We start from the raw sequence: 21,575 nt of genomic DNA on the forward strand, positions 1-21,575 counted from the left end.
ATGTATATATATATATATATATATATATATATATATATATATACATACATACATACATACATACATACATACATACATACATACATACATACATACATACATACATACACAATTATATCTATTTTATATATAACCACAAATTGCCACCATATATACAGTGCCTTGCAAAAGTATTCGGCCCCTTGAACTTTTCAACCTTTTGTCACATTTCAGGCTTCAAACATAAAGATATAAAATTTTATTTTTTTGTGAAGAATTAACAACAAGTAGGACACAATCTTGAGGTAGAATGAAATTTATTGGATGTGTCAAACTTTTTAATTCATTTGTGGATGTCTATTGTTGTTGTTGTTATCACGGTCTTATTATCTTGTGCTGCCTGCTCTGGTCCAGTGTCTTCACGGACGATGTGTGTGAGGGTGGACATGTTTGGAGGTTGCTGTGTTGAAGCTCCATGAATCAGCCTCTGTGCAGCTTTCAGCACCTTCACTGAGCCTTGAGGGAATCACTGAGCTGCTGTTGTTCTTCAGAGTTAGAAGGTGGTAGCTCTCGTCAAATCATGATCTCCAGCATCATCTTGTTCATGCCAGGTTTTTCATCCACTGACCACCACCTGTAAACATCAGGGGGACCAGTAGCTGTTTAACACATCTGGAAGGAAACCAGTGAGATTTTAATATGATCATTATGATATGATGTTATGTGGGGGAGTGGTGGCGCAGAGGTTAGAAGATGGGCCCGTGATGGGAAAGTCGCAGGTTCAACTCCCAGTACCGTCAACATCAAAATGTGGGTGGAAAAGGTGAAACACCCACACCTGCCTCCACCCTCATTCGCCCTACTCTGGGCCCCTGAGCAAGGCCCTTAACCTCCACCATCTGCTCCCTAAACAGGTCTCTCTTGTAAATGAGTTCTCGTTACTCAATGAAACTACCTGTATAAATAAAGGGTAAATGAAAAAAATAAAAGTTTAAAATAGAAATACTCGCATCAATAGGCCGAGGTTGTGTGTGTGACGTGCACGTTCCTGAGAGTGTGTGTGTGACGTGCACGTTCCTGAGAGTGTGTGTGTGACGTGCACGTTCCTGAGAGTGTGTGTGTGACGTGCACGTTCCTGAGAGGCCACAGACAGACCAGCTTCAGCTTTTGTTGACTTCCTGTAGTCCTGCAATTTTCAAGCTGAAATGAAAAAGCATAATGAATATGAACTTTACAGTAGATAGTTACCTGTACATATAAACACACGGAGGTATCTCACCTTGTGACTGACAATAAAATATGTAAATTTATGAACGTCAATGGACTTAAAATGATGCAACTACTCTTTGAAGGTGAACGGATGGTACCACACCATCTCTCAGTCGAACAATCTGATCAGTTTGATCAAAATCCTCCTGTTTAAAATCCTCACTGCTCAGATGAATCCTCCTCAAAGATGAATTCTCCTCAAAGATACTTCCACCTCTTCCTCACATCTTGTTCTTTGGGAAACCTTCAAAATGAAAACACGATTTGTGTCTACACAAAAACATTGTACAAAGGAGGTCAATCTTATTTTCTAACTACTTCCTATATTCTCCTTATTTTTAATGTTTTTATTTCCTAGAACTTAAACAAAACTCCAATTCTTATGCATATCTGTTGATAATCAACCAAAGCTACTGAAATTGTGAGTATGCTTGTTAGAAAAACATTTCTGTCATCAGATCTCAGTTAGCTTCATTGCAGCTGAACACCGTTGTTACACTGAACATCACATCAGCTGGTGGACATAAATACAGTACAGTAATATTCTATTCACAAAATACTAACAATAATATGTTCATCTTACTTGTGAAAAGTTATCCCCCGAGACCTGACGTCAACAGTCCGTCGATTTGAACAGAAATAAGCTGCGAAGTGCTGAGACATCTTCTGCTCTTCTGCTTTAACCAAATAAGGATGACCGCTCCAAGATGGTGGCCGGAATTCCTGCACCGCAGCAGCCAATGCGTGATCTAGTGATTATATGATATCTATGGTTTCAACCACGTGTAACGTTCCAACCAACCACCAAACTTGACACTGAAATACGAGGCATCTTTTGATATATATACCGACCGAAGCAGTTTGGTCGGTACCATAAAAGAACCGAAGTTCGGAACTCAGCCCTAGCCACATAGAGACAAATGAGACAAACAACCATTCACTCTCTCACTCACACCTAGGGACAATTTAGAGTTACCAATCAGCCTAATATGCATGTTTTTGGTCTGTGGGATGAAACCAGACTACCCGGAGAAAACCCACGCAGCACGGAGAGAACATTCAATCTCCACCCAGATAGGTCCCGAGCCAGGATTTTAACCGGCGACCTGTTCACTGAGACGCGGCAGCTCTACCAACTGAGCCACCGTTCTGCCTGTGTTTTATCTCATGCAACGTATTTTAATAAGCTTGTGACTAAATCTTGTAAGTTCATTGCTCTTCTTGTCTTAAATCATAAATTTTGAGCTGCAAACAATAATGCTACAAGGTGTAGAGGTGGCACATAATTTAGTGAAGGTGGGCCTGTGATAGGTCACCGGTTCAAATCTCCAGACCGACAACAAAAAAACATTTGGAAAAGGTGAAGGGCCCACATCTGCCTCCACACTTTCCTGCAAGGCCCTTAACACCCCAGCTGCTCCTAGATGGCAGCTCTCTGCTCCACACAGAGGGCTGTGGTAGTGTCAAAGAGATCCGGCATAAAAACAATTGCCAAGTCTTTGAGTGAGTTAGCTGTTGCTGTGGCAATCCCAGAGGAAAAGAAGAAGGGAGCAGCTAAAAGATGAAAAACCTACAGGGAAAGAAAAAAAAAAAAACAATTGTAGTGAAATGTGGTGTCAGCCTTTGCTGTCACTTCACTACTAAAAATTTTAATATCACGGGTTCTTTCTTTTTCGAGTTAAATTAATGCCATATGACAGAGATAACTGTGAGTATTGTTTAATCAGTAACAGGAGACGTTAATTTTCTTTGACCCATCAGAATAAATGCGGTCATTTATTTAACAGAATCAAAATTTAACATCAAAACATTGTACACTTGATTCGCTGATCTGGTTCTGATTAATTAAACTTGGCACGCTTTACTAATAAGACAACAGGACATTTCTGAAGGCATCTAGATTGATTTACTGGCGAAATAGAAAAATTTAAAGGAGAGATTTTAGAGGTTTAAAGAAGAGATGGATGGAGATGTAGGTTTTGTTGACCAGAATTAGCACGCTTCTTTCAACACCAGCTCAAACCTCCGGTACACTTAGCGCGCGACGACTCGTTACCTTCGCAGACAATGAATCAGCTCTGGTACCGGGTCCATTTCAACGCTACCTTTCCAGCGTCTCCGGCTAGAGCGGCTGGTCATTGTCAGAAGTCGTGTCGATTTACTCCGTTCAACAAACAGTCTTCCTTCGAAGTTGTAGGCGTTACTCCCAGGTGAGTTCACAGCAAGGACCTGTGACTCCGTCAGAGATTCTACTCAGAAGTGGAAGACTCCAGAAGGCTTGAGAAGGCTCCATCAAAGACTGAGTCCGACTGGCCCAAGACTCCAGTCCAAGACTCGAGAAGACTTGAGAAGACTGAGAAGACCGAGAAGACTCAGAAAGACTGACTAGTTCCAGGAAGTGCTGACTTTTTAAAGAGTCCTCACTTCTGGTCACTTAGTACTTCCTGATTGGTTGAAACAACCAACAGGGGGTGTTTCTAGTGATGTCAGAGGGTTATTAAAAGTCAAGAGAGGGTTCAGGAATGTTTAGGAACGTTTAGTACAGACAGAGAAATGTTTTGAAGAAGTAAGAGGAACGCAGATGCCAGTGGCAGTTATTTACCGTCTGCTAGGTTTAAAAACAAGACACTTCGTTCTAATAACTCGTTCTCTGACTGTCTCTGACTTTTGACCGACATCACTGACTTCTCATTTAGACAGAAGATCAAAATGCATAATTACTTTGTAAATAGACATTTAACTTGATTTCTAATTTCTAATGAGGTTTAAAAAATCAATAATACTGTTTCACAGTTGATTTAAAATGAGTGGTTCACTTCAACATTAGAAATGATATGAACTAAACACACTTTTGATTATCAACATATTGTAAAATAGTAATGATAATATAAAAAGAAGAGTGTTCTTTCAATTGATTACTTCAGGATACAATTAGACAGTCTCTGGATGAGCTAATTTGTATTTCTGGATTCAAATCAATGAAATAACAGTTCCTGTCCCATGAAGGTCTTCAGAGACAGGTTGAGGTCGAGGCCTAGTTCACTACACAATTGTCCAGATGACCTGACTGAAAATTGTTGGATTGCATACCTGGATTATTGAGCATGGACATTTTTTGGTTTTGAGCCAGTTTGACATGACTGTCGACGAGGAAGAGGGCCGGCTCCAGAGGAGGGGGCGTGCCAAAAACACCATCTTAGCACCAACATAACTGGTTTGTTCCACTTTGGAGTAAAGCCCCCAGTATACTCCCACGTACGTCCATTCACGCTTACGTACGCATGTACTGTACGCAAAGGGTTCAGACTTCGTACTCGAGCATACACCCTGAGCAGCTGCAGAGCAGCTTCACAGACAAGGGGCGTTTACCTTCGGGACAAATTGAGGTCGCCGATTGGTCATTTGCTGACACTCCTACTGGATTGATTGACATGTCGGGAATAAAAAAACAAGATCTGGCAGCCTCAGCCGCAGCGGTGTTCTGTGTTTATATGTTGTTAATAAAAAGATCTAAAAAAAAAGGGAGCGCTGGCTCTGCAGCCCACACATCAGACTAGCCCACCAGGAAATCTCCAGACCCTCCTGCAGCCACGTTGGACCTGAGTTTAATTCGCTCGTGACAAATTCCTTCATTTCTCACCATTTCAGTCATGGCATCAACAGAGGAGGAAGAGATCACTTGCCTCTTGGCAAAAAAACAAAAGAAAAGGCCAGATCAGGGATGAAGAAGGGGGAATTTAATACATTGGTGTGGCATACAAAACAGTCCGTCGCCAGGCAGTTTATTGTGCGACACCTCGTACGTATACATGGTCGTAAAAATTGAGCTTTGCATGGACATGCCCTGGGGGGTACGCTTGTACCTCCGCGTACGTATGTGCGTACCTCTGCGTATGGTCATACGCGGGAGTATACTGGGGGCTTAAGCTGTTTGGGGGAAGAATCAGTTTTGTGTTATGTTTCCTTGACTGATGAAGTCTTCCGGATGGAAGGTGAAATGTTTCAGCAAAAAAAGAAACTGTCCAGATGATCTGACTGAAAATTGTTGGAATGTATACCTGGATTATTGAGCATGGACTTTTTTTGCTACAGGGAAAAAGTTTTAATTTTGATTAATGTAAATGATTTGATATCAGCCCCAATTTGATCTGGTGATGTTTTTCATTATGATTGAATAAAATAATAGAGATGACGTTAGCCCCCCCCCCCCCATTTTCTGTAAAGTTGTGTTTTTTAAATAGAAGGTTTCTGCCTAATGGTGATTATATTTATGACAGGAAAATATTGTTTTTGTGTCTCTACAGATTTACCAGACTGTGCGGTCTTTGATAGTCTGAAGTCATTATAGGATCCAGAGCATGGTTCATCGTCACCTTACAGGTAAGACATGTAAACTAACTCTAAACAGATCCAGGTCCAAATTAAGGACCCTCACTGTGCTGTTTGTATCATGGCACACTGAACATGGACCACAGGACGCTGAGGACAGAATTGTCTCAGGAGCTTAGAAAGACAATCATTGATCAATATGTTAAAGGTAAAGGTTTTAAGACCATCTCAGAGCAGATTCATTCATTCAACCTTTATTTAGACAGGTAAATCCCATTGAGCCTTGAGGACTCATTTACAAGAGAGACCTGAGATTATTGGACTAAAGCCAACCTCACTGGACATGACCTTAAAATAAATGCTGATGACAAATCTAAGAGAAGGATAATACAAATTGTAACCAAAGAGCCTAGAATGGTAAATGGACTGTACTTATATAGCGCTTTTCTATCTTATTTCAAGACACTCAAAGCACATTACACTACAATCTGTGTCCTCATTTACCCAATCATACAGCACTCTACTAGATCTCTACAAAGCTAATTGAACAAATCATTCTAATGAGACTAATCAGTGCTTTAGATCACATTCATACACCGATGGGACACACATCAGAGGCTATGAGGGGTTCAGTGTCTTGCCCAGGGACACTTCAGCATGTGACTGCTGGTGGATTCGAACTCCCAACTCTCGCATTGGAGGACGACTGCTCTAACCACTCAGCCACAGCTGTTCCAGAACAATTTCCAAAGAGATTAGAGGTGAACTCCAAGGTCAAGGTTAATCAGTTTTTGTATGTATCTGCAAATTGACAAACCACAAAGCTTCTGGGAGAATGTGCTTTGGGCGGCTTGAATCTGTGCTGGGTACAATAAAATATAAAGACTATCAAGGTGTTCTGGATAAAATGTCCTGCCCAGAGTTAATCTGAGTCAATTCAACTCATAAGTCAGTTTGCCATTGTAGTGAACTAGACCATCAATCTGTCTCTGAAGACCTTCAGGGGACAGGGACTGTTATTTCATTGATTTGAATTCAGAAATACAAATTATCTCATCAAGAGTCTATTTAATTGTATCCTGAATTAATCAATTGAAAGAACACTCTTCTTTTTATATTATCATTACTATTTTACAATATCTTGATAATCAAAAGTGTGTTTAGTTCATACCATTTCTAAAGTTGAAGTAAACCATTCATTTAAATCAACTGTGAAACAGTATTAATGATTTTTAAACCTCATTAGACTTAGATCATACAAGTTAAATGTCTATTTACAAAGTAAGTGTGCATTTTAATCTTCTGTCTGAATGAGGAGTGGATTTGAGGTCGGTCAAAAGTCAGAGAACAAGTTATGAGAACGAAGTGCCTTGTTTTAAAACTCTCAGACAGTAAATAAGGAACTGGCTGGCACCTGTGAGTCTCACTTCTTCAAAATATTTTCCTGTCTGTACTAACCGTTCTTAAAAACATTTTTGCTGTCTGTTGACTTCTAATAACCCTCTGACATCACAAAAACTCCACCCCTGCTAGTTGTGTTAACCAATCAGGAAGTACCAAATAACAGGAAGTGGATACCCTTTAAAAGGCAACACTTCTTGTAACTATTCAGTCTTCCTGGAACTTTAAGTCTGACGAGTCTTCCTGGAACTTTCAGTTTAGGATGAGACTCAGTCTTACTGGAAGACTCAGTCTTACGGCGAGTCTTACAGGAACTTTCAGTTCTTACTGAAAGTCTGTTTGGAGTTCTGGCTGGGACTGCAGTCTTGCTGGAGTCTTACAGCTGTACTAAATAGCTGATGAATTGGACCATGTGCCAAGGGTCCCTCCATTTCAGCGGAGTCACAGCACGCCTCGCTGTGAACTCACCCCGAGCATTAAATGCTCTCAACTTGTAAGGAAGCTTATTCTGTTGAACGGAGTACTTCGTCACGACTTCTGACGATTCCAGCCACTCTGACCAGAGACGCTGAAAGAAGCGTGAAATGGACCTCTGTACCGGAGCTGATTTATCTTCTGCAAAGGTAGAGTCGTTGCGCATCAAGTGTACCGAGGGCTGAGCTGGGGTCGGAGGAAGGGTGCCATTCCGGGTCAACACATTTTCCTTCCTCCATCTAAATCTTCTCTTTAAACTTCTATTTGCCAGTAAATCAAGTTAAGTGCCTTCAGAGATGAATCATTCTCCATCAGTAATCTTCTGTTGTCTTGTTATTTGAACTTGCTAAGTTTATTAATCAGAAACAGATCAGCAAATCAATGTGTACATGTTTTGATGTTAAATTTTGATTCTGTTAAATAAATGACCGCATTTATTCTGATGGGTCAAAGATAAAATACGTCTCGTCACTAATTATACACTCCACTCTCAAGTTATCTTGGTCACATGGCAGAAATTTAACTCGAAAAAGAAAGAATCCATTGTTAATTAAACAATTAATATTCTTTGTGCTTGAACTAGCCTTAAGAATAATTAATTAAATAGTGTGTCCACAGCATAGCTGTCCCGACATTACTACACCATTGAAAAATGCGACTCTACTCGGCTCTTGTCTTATCAGTCCTTCTCAGGTGGAGATGATTTGCCACTGACTTGTGTCCCCACTCTGTGGGCGAGATCATTAATTCAATGTGGGCGGGCATCATAACTGTAATCTTCAAAATTTTTTTGCTTATTCCTACATCTTGCTGTAAATTTGCTTGTTTCTTGTAGCGTTGTCCAGCTTGTGCTGAATCCTCTGATCCGCCAATAAATACAGAAAGCTCCAGACTTGGTCATTGGTCCACGGCACTTTTTAAGTTTCCGTACTGAATTAGAAACCATCCATCCATTATCTTACACTTGTTCTAAAGTCAGGTCTCGGTGACAGCAGCTTGAGCAGGGAGGCCCAGACATCTCTTTCCACAGCCACCTCTTCCAGATCTTCTGGGAAGATTCAAAAACGTTCCCAGGCCAACCAAGAGACATAGTATCTCCAGTGTGTTCTGGGTCTTCCCCGGCGTCTCCTCCCAATCGGACATGCCTGAAGCACTTCCCTGGGGAGGTGCCCAGGAAGCATCCTTTCCAGAACCACCTGAACAGGCTCCTTTCGATAAAAAAAACTAGTGAACTAGAAACTAGAAAACTAGAAAAAACAAACTCACACACTACAATGATTGCAGAGGAAATAGAGGTTCAGCTGTAGTTTGCAGTTTTGCTTGGCGGGTCATCCAGTGCCATAACTCTGCTGGACAATCAACGGCTGCTGCCTGCTTACATCAAAATCATCACCTAGGGGCAGTTTGCTTGGAACCACGAACAAGATGGTCTCGTAAACTGGACTGAGTGGGGGTGTGTACCAGCAGTAGGCATGCCCTTAACTGACGGAGACCTGGCTTCCTCCTGGTGAGTCAAGCGTTTTTACTGAACTTGTGCCTGCAGACTGTACTTTTCTTAACTGCCCGAGGCCATCTGGAAGAGGTGGAGGAGTTTTAGCTCTTTTTAAGAAAATCTGGAAATGCAGACTGCTTCTGACAGCAGCTTTTGAGACCTTTGAGCTGCTGCATTTTGAACTGGGCCGCTCCAACCCCATCCTGGTTGCTGCTCTTTACAGACCCCCCAAATCATCAACAGGCTTCATCAATGAACTGTCTGACTTTCTCACTGGAATACTGTTAAAATACGACCGTGTGCTGATTCTAGGGGACTTCAATATACACGTCTGTTGCCCTGAGAAGCCTTTGGTGCAAGACTTTCTAAATCTGATCCACTCTCTAAACCTGGTGCAAAATGTTGTTGGCCCCACGCATCAGCAGGGGCACACTCTCGATATTGTTTTGTCTTATGGTGTATCTGTGTTAAATCTGGAAATTGGGGATGCTATCATATCCGATCACAAACCCATCTCATTTGAAATCTCTCTTGCTCGTGAGTCTAAATCCCCCACTCCACCTAGGACCTGTCGTGTATTTAACCCTTCAACCTCTGCTCGTTTTTCCTCTGCTTTTATCACCACTGCTGTTTCAACTCCTGAAACCTCTGCCTGTGTCAGTACTCATGAGCTGCTTAGTCACCACAATGAGACCTGCACCAAGATCTTGGATCTGGTGGCCCCACTGAAAGTCAGGAAAGCAAGGAGAACCCAGTACCCGTGGATAAACGAGACCACCAGGGCAGCGAGACGACTGTGCAGGAGAGCAGAGCGCAAATGGAAAAAGGACCAACTCCAGGTTTCTTTCATTTTGCTAAAAACCTGTTTAAAAAATTACCAAAACACCGTCAAATCAGAAAAAAACAAATACTTCTCCCAACTGATCAGTGAAAATAAAAACAACCCCCGCACCCTTTTCACAGCAGTAAATTCCATTCTTAATGGCCCTTTGTCTGAATGCATGGACGCCTCTGTGGACGTCTGTAACGACTTCACAAGATTCTTTGTTGGTAAGGTAGAGCTGATCAGATCTTCCATCCCCCGCTCCTCAGTTGACCCATCGGTTTTTGTCCCATGTTCAGCCACTTTCAGGAATTTCAATCAAATCACACTCCCATTGTTAAACAAAGTTGTTGGTCACATGAAACCCTCAGGCTCCCCTGCTGATCCAATCTCTCCCTCACTGTTCAAACAGATTCTACCAGCGATTGGGCCCGCTGTTCTTAATATTCTTAACAGTAGCTTTGCTACAAGCGTGGTTCCACAGGCCTTTAAAAATGCAGTAGTCACTCCTTTAATCAAGAAACCTGGACTTGACCCCTCAGTGCACTCAAATTACAGACCAATCTCAAAGCTTCCCTTCCTGTCCAAAATCCTAGAAAAAATAGTTTTTACTCAGTTGAATCAATTTTTAACTGAGAACAAAATCTTTGAGGTCTTTCAGTCTGGTTTTAAGCAACTCCACAGCACAGAAACAGCTTTGGTTAGGGTTTGCAATGACATTTTAACTTCAAACGATTCTGGTCACTATGTGGTACTTGTACTCCTTGATCTTACTGCTGCTTTTGACACCGTCGACCACAGTATCCTCATCTCACGGCTCGAACACTGGGTTGGGATTACAGGAGCTGCTTTAGACTGGTTCCGTTCTTACCTCTCTGACAGGACTTTTTGTGTCAAGGTTGGTGAAAGTCTGTCCACTTCGGTCCCTCTTTCCTGCGGGGTCCCACAGGGCTCGATCCTTGGACCCCTTCTCTTCTCGCTCTATCTGCTCCCACTGGGATCCATCTTAAGAAAACATGCCATCTCATTCCATTGCTATGCCGATGACTGCCAGATCTACCTGCCACTGAAACCAGCCAGTGCTCGTTCCATCCACCCTCTCCTCAAATGTCTAGATGACATTAAGGCATGGATGACTTCAAATTTTCTCAGTTTTAACGACCAGAAAACTGAAGTCATCGTCTTTAGTCCTAGCTCAGCTGCCTCCTCAGATCCTGCAAACCTGGACTCACTTCAGCCCTATCTCAAGCACACTGTTAGAAATCTCGGGGTAGTTTTTGACTCGGATTTTAAGTTTGACAAACAGATCAGTTCAGTTCTGCAGAAAAGTTTTTTCCAACTGCGGCAGGTAGCTAAGCTCAAGCCAGTGTTATCCAGACCCAACCTTGAAACATTAGTCCATGCCTTCATCACAACCCGCCTGGACTATTGTAACTCACTTTATGCTGGGGTCAGTCAGGCGTCCATTTCACGTCTCCAGCTCGTCCAAAATGCAGCTGCTCGGCTTTTAACTGGTACACGTAGGTCTGAGCACATCACACCTGTTCTGTCCTCCCTTCACTGGCTTCCTGTGCGATCCAGAATCGACTTCAAGATTCTCCTCCTGACATATAAGTGCCTAAATGGCCTCGCACCCCTCTACCTCTCCGAGCTCCTGGAACCATATGTTCCGTCTCGGGCCCTGAGATCATCGGACCAGCTTCTTTTGGTCGTTCCAAAATCACGCCTGAAGCTCCGAGGGGATCGAGCTTTTTCAGTCAGAGGTCCCAACCTGTGGAACAACCTGCCCCTCAACATCAGGCAGGCCTCCTCCCTCCTGATGTTCAAATCCCTCCTTAAAACGCACCTGTTTGCTCTGGCGTTTAATACAGTGTGAGTTAGTTTATTTTGTTCTGTGTACCTCATTTTAAATTCTGTTGTTTTATGATTGACGTTTATTTTTACTGCTTGTTTTTCCTTAGTGTGATCATTAGTGTGTGTTATTGCTCCAGTAATTTTAATTCTGTATGATGTTTTTGTTTTGCTGCCTATGTTTTGCTACATTTCTGTTAAGCACTTTGATAACAGTTTATCTGTTTTAAATTGTGCTCTACAAATAAAGATGACTTGACTTGACTTGACTTGTTGCGGTGTGGTGCAGAACGGAGGAAAGTAGAGTAAGTGGCATAGTGCCAATTGAGAAGCTCGATTAAAAGCAGTCATTGTATGCCCTGGTACGCAAACAAGCTCGCAATTTAATTTGTGCTCTTCTTAATTTAACAAGATAAGGCAGCCAGTGTGAAGGAATGAGGTGTGTGGTCGAAATGGCGTCCAACTTAGACCTGCTGAGACTCTGAGCAGAGGGAGTTGCTGGCTGACTAAAGTTGGCCTGAAAGCCTTTTAGCAGGTCAGAACAGAACAATCACTGAGATAGACAGAATGTGTATGAGAAAGTCATAGACAATGAGGTTAGGGTGTGTGTGTGTGTGTGTGGGGGGGGGGGGGGGGGGGGTTTAAACTGCCACCTGAGCTCAGACTTACATTTTAGCACAAAGTCGTGTTGGACAAAGTGAAGGGACACGGCTCATCCTGAATGGCTGACACTATTTTTCTTGTTAGCAATAACTTGTGAATGACAGAATACAATAACACCATGTGACAAATGTTCATAGACCCATATTCAGTGGTAGGTAAACACCTGTACTGTGCTCACTGACCCAGCTGTAGCAATGTGAAGAACAAACATCCTAACCTTTTACTACCGGCTTGCCTCAACTTGTCAGACAGAGGCACAGTAAAAGGTAGCGGGCCAAAGACGCCTGCTTTCTGACTCCCTGCATGTTTTCTTTATTAAAGCTGTGCGTGATTAACAGGCACTGATGAAAGAGGACTGTCTTTTCCAGCAGAGGTGGAGGGGCTTTACATTGGGATCATAATAGAGGGGTTTCAGAGCTTGTTCGCATGATGATGTCAACAAAGTAACATCAAAATGGGAGTCTTTCAGCTCCACTGCTTGGGAGACAAATCTACAGAAAATAGCTGAATAAGGAAAACCCTGCTTTAGCCTTTGTTTTTTGGTATTTTGTAGATATTGTTCATAGAGAAGAAAAAAACTAAACAAAACAGGAATACAGTCCAGTACAGCAAAACCCCTTCATTAGATTTCAAATGTTAGCTCATGTTATGTTCTTAAACTAATCTCCAAACTCCTTGATTGAAAACACACAACTGAATATTCTGATGCATGCTCAATAATCCAGGTAGAAAAATCCAAAAAAGTTCAATCTGGTCCTCTGGACATTAAAAAAAACAACAACAAAAAACAAAACAAAGCAAAGCAAAAAAATGTAGATACGTTTCGTCTCTCATCCGAAAGACTTCCTCGGTCTGAGGTGCTGTATTCAGCTCAGCTGGTTTTGGTTGTCAGCAGCAAACTGGTTGATCCACTCTGAGAAGGTGCTATTTAAGAGACTGAGCTGAATACAGCACCTCCGACTGAGGAAGTCTTTCGGATGAGAGACGAAACGTATCTACATTTTTTACTTTGTTTTGTTTATTGTTTTTTTGAATGTCCAGAGGACCAGATTGAACTTTTTTGGACACAACTGAATCATACTACATGTGAGTCATTAGCTGGCAACTTGAGTGAAATACTTTGTAAAGATGAAAGTTATCAAGTGTGGTGAAACATTGGTTTTTAGTGTTAAATTTTGCAGATTTTCTGTACCTAGAGGTTTGTTGTACTGTATTTTATTACGTGGTGACAAAGAGCAGCTGCTTTTAAGTCGTAGTTTTATATTACTCAGTGACCAATTACTATATTACACCCAAATACACATTCAGTTAAAACAGCTGAGTGATTTCAGAGACGTTTTACCTAGGGCTGGGCATTGTTCAAAAATGTTCAATATCGGTACCGGTACCTTCACTTCAATATCGGTTCCTGAACAGTACCTTTTTCTAGACCAAATTTATAATTAATATTAATTCTAGCAAGAAATTACGTTACACATTACAGTACAAATCTTGAGTTTTATTTTTTATCTTTGGTATTTTCCATTCCAAGCAGTTTTCTTACATAAAAATAAACAAATAATTTTCGGGTTAAAAGAACATTTGCAAACCAGTGACACGTCAGTGTCTAATGCTCACTGCTACACACTGAGGACCTTTCCACTTAGCAGTTTTTCTTCAGAAACATCAACATGTCTGCTTTCTCTGGACACAAACAAGCTTGCTCCTGGCTGATGGTGTCTCCAGCAGTAGAAAATGTTCACACTGAGGGTGTAGATGATGCTTGTTGCACACACAGATACCCGGTTGCCAAGTTTGATAGCACTGGCATAGTGTCCCCTATTCCACCACAAGGTCACTGGATTCACTGAGGTTAGGGTTGTTGGCAGACTTCTGTACCTCTGTGTCTCTTCCTGAATGCTCTTTGTGGTTTTCTGGGGTTTAGGGCTCTTATCATTTCCCCAATTGACATTAGAACACAAAACATCAAGAATAACATGGTTGTGTTCTTATTGCTCAAAAAAAAATATTTAGGCTGAGAGATAAAGGTTTAACTGGTCAACAATATCCTTTACAGCTGGCTTACTTCCACCATGCAGCCTCTCACTGTAGAAAAAGGCAGCAAACTTTTAACAATAAAGTTTGTGGCTGTCCTGTGGCCCCCCATCTCACTTTTCTTTTGTCTGTCTCTGTCTTCCTCACATCAGGGTCAGAGGCTCCTGTGAGGAGAACATAAACATAAATAGTGAACATTAGGTGAAATGTTTAACCAGCTGACCTGATGGATGAGCTCATTTTTACAAGCTAAGCTTAATCTGTTACTGTCAATCTTTAGTTAGCTTCTGATTTAGCTAGCTACATAGATAGCCATAAAATAAAGCTACACAGTAATATCTTAAAGTTAGTGTTACATGGATCCTAGTTTAACTCACCGCAATGCACATATTAAGCTGCAGTAACATTAACAAACGTGAACTTCCCAGCTGAAATCCCAAACACAGCTCCATCCTTGGAGTTCTAGGATGAAGAGTAGTCCGCTCGTGCAGAGGTTGAATCAGGCCGTTCAGGCTCTAACACTCACAGGCTAACGTTAATGCTGAGAGGAGGAGGCTGCGGTCCTCTCTCCTTGTAGACAAACACGGAGCAACTTTACGCTCTTAAATTCCATGCACGGTCAGGTGCTACATTAGGCGCTGCATGGCTTGCCTTAGAAACCACGCAAACTCCATCTGTGGGCACAGCCACGTATGTGTTTTTCCTGGTTTTTCCTGCGTTGCAGCACTGGCATGGCTGTAACATTACATGTGGTTGAAACCACATGTAATGTTACAGCCAATCACCGAAACTTGACACAGAAAGACGAGGCATATTTTGATATACTGACCGAAGCAGTTTGGTCGGTACCATAAAAGAACCGAAGTTTAGTACTCAGCTCTAGCAGTAACTGCCAGGCCCATATGTGGCCTTTAGACAAAACAAACAAACAAAAAATAAATCACCTGAAAGAGGAGCGAAGACTTGGAACAGACACACCAAAGTGTCATCACGAGAAGAAAAATACTTGGATGGCAAAAACAAGAGTAACATCCAAATCCATTCCGTGGACTGAAGACAAAGTGAAACTTCTTAGTGTAATTTCTTAGTGTCAACCACTGCTCAACTGCCTGGCTGACATCAGGGACTGGATGGCTTTAAATTTCTTAAGTTTCAATGAAAAGAAGTCTGAAGTCATGTTGTTCCCTCCCAACGACACGATCACAAACCACTGCATCGACCTTTCCGCTCTAACCCTGTCAGAAAAACAAAGAGTCACTAATCTGGGAGTGATAATGGACCCTTTCCTGAAGCTTAACAATCATGTAAACATGATTGTTAAATCATGCTTCTTTCAACTGAGGCGGCTGTCTAAACTGAAGCCCATATTGTCCAAAAAGAACCTGGAGACAGTAATACATGCATTCATTACATCTAGGCTTGACTACTGCAATTCGCTCCTGTTTAGTATCAGTCAGACCTCCATTGCACGACTACAACTGGCCCAGAATGCAGCAGCCCGATTTTTAACCGTACAGGCAAAAGAGAGCACATCACACCAGTTTTGGCCTCACTGCACTAGTTACCGGTTCACTTTCGAATCCAGTTCAAAATACTCATGTATGTCTACAAATCACTGAACAATGTTGCCCCCCCTCCCATCTCTCTGATTTGCTACAACCGTATGTCCCACCACGCCCCCTGAGGTCAGCGGACCAGTTGCTCCTCACAGTTCCAGGAACTCGTCTTAAGTGCAGAGGTGACAGGGCCTTCTCTGTAGCAGGACCAAGACTCTGGAACGAGTTACCTCTGCTTGTCAGACAGGCCCCCCCACTCTCTCGGTTTTCAAGTCTCGTTTAAAAAACACTACTATTCAATAGCTTTCAACACAAGATGATCTGTGTTTTGATCCTGTATGCTCCACACTGGTTTGTCGTCATTATCTGCATCGTTTTTTGTCTTTATTCTGATTTACCTCATTTTGTATTTTGCTTTGTGTGTTACCTGTTGTTTTGTCTGTACAGCACTTTGGTTGGCCTTGTTTCTGTTTTAAGTGCTTTATAAATAAAGTGGTAAATAAAGTGGTATTTTAAGCACCTATAGACTGGGAGTCGTGTCAGTTCAAACCCAGAGACCCGATGGACACTTTCTGGCAGAGTATCCATCAGATAGATGAAGTTTGTCTGAGAATGTTCAAAAGATTCAGCGTAAGTGTTTTACACACAAGTTTTCCATTTTTTAAAATGGTAAATGGTAAATGGACTGTACTTACTGTATATAGCATCTTTCTATCTTATCCAGATACTCAACGCTCTTTACAAAACAATCAACTACAATTACAACACCTCATTTACCTCCACACACACATTCATACAGCACTCTACTAGATCTCTAGAAATATAATCTGAATCTGTAGAGACTAATCAAAGTAGTAAAGTAGTGAAGTGAAGTTTGTCAGAAATCTATTCCCAAAAGGATGCGTGTATAGTACTAGTAAAAGTATAGAGGAAGGTGGGGGGTAAAATGCATTCATGACAGGTTTTATGATTACTACTAATGACTCTTAGCTTGCTCATGTAATTTGGCCTGTAACCAGTGACTGGTGCCCCTCCTCCCGCTCTGCTCTGGCAACTGTGTTGACCGTCTCGTGCCTGGGAACCCTTGATTACTGGGTTGCGTTTTGGTCGAGCCTGGCAGCCGACTCATTGTGTCTCCGTTGGCCAGCTTGGACACAAAACACATTTTTTGACTTTGATCGTGGCACGCTGTAAATGACTGCTGCTTCATCACCCTCAATGCCTCCAGTTATCCAGCATTTATTAGTCTAATGAGCAGTTCGGGGATGTTTGTCTGTTGGAGCTGGCCTGTCTAAAAATGCCTCTGGCAGGCTGTTCTGGTCCAACAAGTGCACACTGGCAGGCAAACGTTCGTTGTATGATTCATTAGAAGCTTCAGCTGCGGTTGCTGCAGATGATCTCTTCATTAAAGTTTATGATATTTCGATTTTAATAATCTGTTGTGTTTCTTGATGTGATTTCCCCAGTGCTTTGGGGGCTAATAAAACACAGGTGTGGTGAAATGACATCAGTGTATAAGCTCATTTGGAAGTGGCTCCACAGCCAAAACACAATTTTCTTTAAAAGTGTCCATGGTGTGATTTACGATCGACCTTGCCCTGTGTAATGAAAGAACATATTAACATTGGAGGGCAGTAAATATGAAGAAAAACTGCTTGTTTTGTTGTGTGTAATTGTTTACATAAAGCTTTAGTGAATGATCAGTAACAGATGCTTAATTTTTTTTTTTTGCCAAGATGCATTATGATCATCAGGGCTGGATGAACACTTCAGTTAAAACCTCGAAAAGACGTTTGTATATTGGTCATGTTAATGCTAAGTTTAGGTCCTGTCATGCTATAACGTTTTACACAACTTTTGCCGACTTATGGAAATTTTGTCCAACACTGCTATGCCCTGAAGATGGAAAGCTAAGAAAACGTAACTGTAAGCCTCTTTTGGATGTACTGGATTGCTTATGAGTTGAACATATAGATAACTTATGAGAAACTTATCCATAACTTGTTCCTTGCTTGTAACATATGCAAGCTGCTTGCATACTCCTGGGGCGGCTGTGGCTGAGTGGTTAGAGCAGTCATCCTCCAATGCAAGAGTTGGGGGTTCGAATCCACCAGCAGTCACATGCCGAAGTGTCCCTGGGCAAGACATTGAACCCCTCATAGCCTCTGATGTGTGTCCCATCAGTGTATGAATGTGATCTAAAGCACTGATTAGTCTCATTAGAATGATTTGTTCAATTAGCTTTGTAGAGATCTAGTGCTGTGTGGATGAGTAAATGAGGCACAGATTGTAGTGTAAAGTGCTTTGAGTATCTTGAAATAAAATAGAAAGGCTCTATATAAGTACAGTCCATTTACCATTTACATCCACAACTCACACAGATCCAGATTACACAGATTACAATACATTGTGGAAACGTCTGATATTAGTTACATATCCGTTACAAGATGCTCATAAGTTAGAAATACGTTACTTGTACACTTCACAATTGCACAGCTGTTTTCAGACACATGCCAACTTATGTGTTGCATAACTAGGTGATGCTAACAGCTATTAGCATCAAATTGCTAGCACAAACTAAAGTTTTTTTTAGGAAACCAAACATATGGACAAATGCGATGTAAAATAATTGGCAAAATGAACTGAGATAAACTTTTACTAACAAGTTGTTTTTAGTCTTAGCTTTATGTATTACATCCCACAGTTGTGGTCCAGTCAGGTCAAATTTGTTAATAAAACAACCTAGAAGCTTTTGGTGTGCAAATATATTCACATATTGTTATATTAAATATATAGCTATAAGCACCTGCCACTAGGGAACACAAGCCAGTGTATCGCTATCCCAATCCCAGTTAAATGGTGAGGGTTTTGTTGGGAGGACATCCAGCGTAAAACACTTTTGCCAAAACTAACATGCGTGTTCACCAAAGCGACACCCTACCAGATCAGTCAAGGCCCGAGTTAACAATGACCACCACCGGTGCTGTTGACAAACAGGGCGCCAGCAGAAATTGCGATACTGTTATTTGAGGACCACGAGAAGGGAAACGTGTCAGTAGACAGAGGGAGAAGAGGAAATTCAAGAATGTAGGACTGAGTGTGGCAACTCTAAATGTTGGAACAATGACAGGCAAAGGTAGAGAGCTGGCTGACATGATGCAGAGAAGGAAGGTAGATGCTTTTTGTGTCCAAGAGACCAAGTGGAAGGGCAGCAAGGCTCGCAGCATTGGAGCAGGGTTCAAACTGTTTTACCATGGTGTGGAAAGAAAGAAAAATGGAGTAGGGGTGGTCCTGAAGGAGGAGTTGGCAAAGAATGTAGTAGAGGTGAAAAGAGTGTCAGATAGGGTGATGTGCCTGAAGGTAGAATAGAAAGTCTGATGCTAAACATTGTCAGTGGTTATGTTTCACAGGTTGGATGTGATGTGGAGGAGAAAGATCAATTTCGGAAGGATCTGGATGAAGTGATAGAGTATTCCCAGGGAGGAGAGAGTGGTGATTGGAGCAGATATGAATGGGCATGTATGTTGGTGAAGGAAACAGAGGGGATGAGGAAGTGATGGTAGATTTGGTGTCAAGGAAAGAAACTAGGAAGGACAGATGGTGATGGATTTTGCCAAGAGAATGGAATTGGCTGTTGCCAACACTTGTTTCCAAAAGAGAGAATGAGATCATCAGAGGTACAGCATAGGTTGAACAACTGGGAGATAAAGTTAGAGAGGCCACACTGAGATAGTTTGGACATGTCCAGAGGAGGGACAGTGGGTATATTGATAGACAGATGTTAGAAATGCATCCATCCATCCATTATCTTCCGCTTATTCCGAAGTCGGGTCGCGGGGGCACCAGCTTGAGCAGGAAGGCCCAGACATCTCTTTCCACAGCCACATCTTCCAGCTCTTCAGGGAGGATTCCGAGGCATTCCCAGGCCAGTCTCCCCAGCGTGTCCTGGATCTTCCATAGTCTCCCCAGCATGTCCTGGATCTTCCTTGGGGTCTCCTCCCAGTTGGACATGCCCAAAGCACCCCCCTAGGGAGGTGCCCAGGGGGCATCCTTACCAGATGCCCGAACCACCTCAACTGGCTCCTCTCGACATAGAGGAGTAGCGGTTCTACTCCGAGTCTCTCCCGAATAACTGAACTTCTCACCCTCTCTCTGAGGGAAAGTCCAGCTATCCAGCGGAGAAAACTCATTTCAACCGCCTGTATCCGCAATCTCATTCTTTCAGAGTCAGAGTTTCTTTATTGTCATTCACACTTCATGTGGTACATGTGATGGAGCGAAATTATGTACACGGGGTCCCAGTTACATCCAACAATAAAATGTACAAGAAAAACAGTAATAACATCTAAGATATGAACTAAGAAAAACATCAACTAAATATACACTAAGCACTCATAACATAAAACATTGAACATCAGCACAAACATGAACATGAGTCTTTGTGAGCAGATGAGCACGCATGAACACATCAACATTGAAACAGATCAGTAGCAACATGAAACAGATCAGCAGCAACATGATATGGTTTTTCACAGTGATTATTCTGGTTAGAGATTCATGAGTCTAACAGCCTCAGGGTAGAAGCTGTTCCTCATTCTAGTGGTTCTACACTTAATGCTCCTTAACCTCCTTCCTGAGGGGAGTGGGGCAAAAAGTGTATGTGCTGGGTGAGTGGGGTCCTTCATGATGCAGGTGGCCCTCTTCCTGCATCTGGAGGTGTAGATGTCTGTGATGGTGGGGAGGCTGATTCCGACAGATTTCTGTGCAGCCTTCACCACTCTCTGCAAAGCTTTTCTTTCTGCAGCTGTGCAGCCTCCATGCCACACATTGATGCTGGAGCACAGGATGCTCTCCACTGCACACCTGTAGAAGGAGGTGAGGACTGAGCTTCCCAGACCAGCTCGCCTCAGCCGTCTGAGGAAGTAGAGTCTCTGATGAGCTTTCTTGATCAGGCTGGTGGTGTTGTTGCTCCAGCTGAGGTTGTCATTCATGTGTACACCCAAGTACTTGTAGCTGGAGACCACTTCCACCACAGATCCTCTTATGTTCAGGGGGGTGTAGATGTTTTTGTTCCTTCTGAAGTCCACAATCATCTCCTTTGTCTTCTTCACATTGATGTGAAGGTTATTCTCTTTGCACCAGCTCTCCAAGTGTTCCACCTCTTGCCTGTAGCTGGACTCATCATTGTTTGTGATGCATCCCACCACCACTGTATCATCTGCAAACTTTACAATGTGACAGCCTGGATGGGTAGCTGCACAATCATACGTGAGCAGAGTAAACAGGAGGGGGCTCAACACACATCCCTGAGGAGAGCCAGTGCTGAGGGTTATGGTGGAGGAGACTTTCGGTCACTACCCAGAGCTCATGACTATAGGTGAGGGTAGAAACGTAGACCGACAGGTAAACAGAGAGTTTTGCCTTACAGCTCAGCTCTCTCTTCACCACAACAGCCCGGTACAGAGTCCGCAATACTTTTTTTTTTCTCCCTTGTCCTGTCCGGCATTGTGACACTCAGAATTATTGTCTGAGTGCCAAAGTGATGCCCAACAGATTTACTTTCACAAGCAGAGCATTATGGCTGTCCTTAATGCTCCACTTGATATATAAATTAAATTTTATTAGAATTTGCTTTGGGCTTGTTTCAGATGTAATGGACATGGGGATGAAAAACAAAGAAGATAACAAAGCAGAAAAGTGAGAG

Source organism: Nematolebias whitei, chromosome 12 (genome assembly GCF_014905685.2).
Source record: "Nematolebias whitei isolate Nwh7 chromosome 12, NemWhi1, whole genome shotgun sequence".
Lineage (NCBI taxonomy): Eukaryota > Metazoa > Chordata > Actinopteri > Cyprinodontiformes > Rivulidae > Nematolebias > Nematolebias whitei.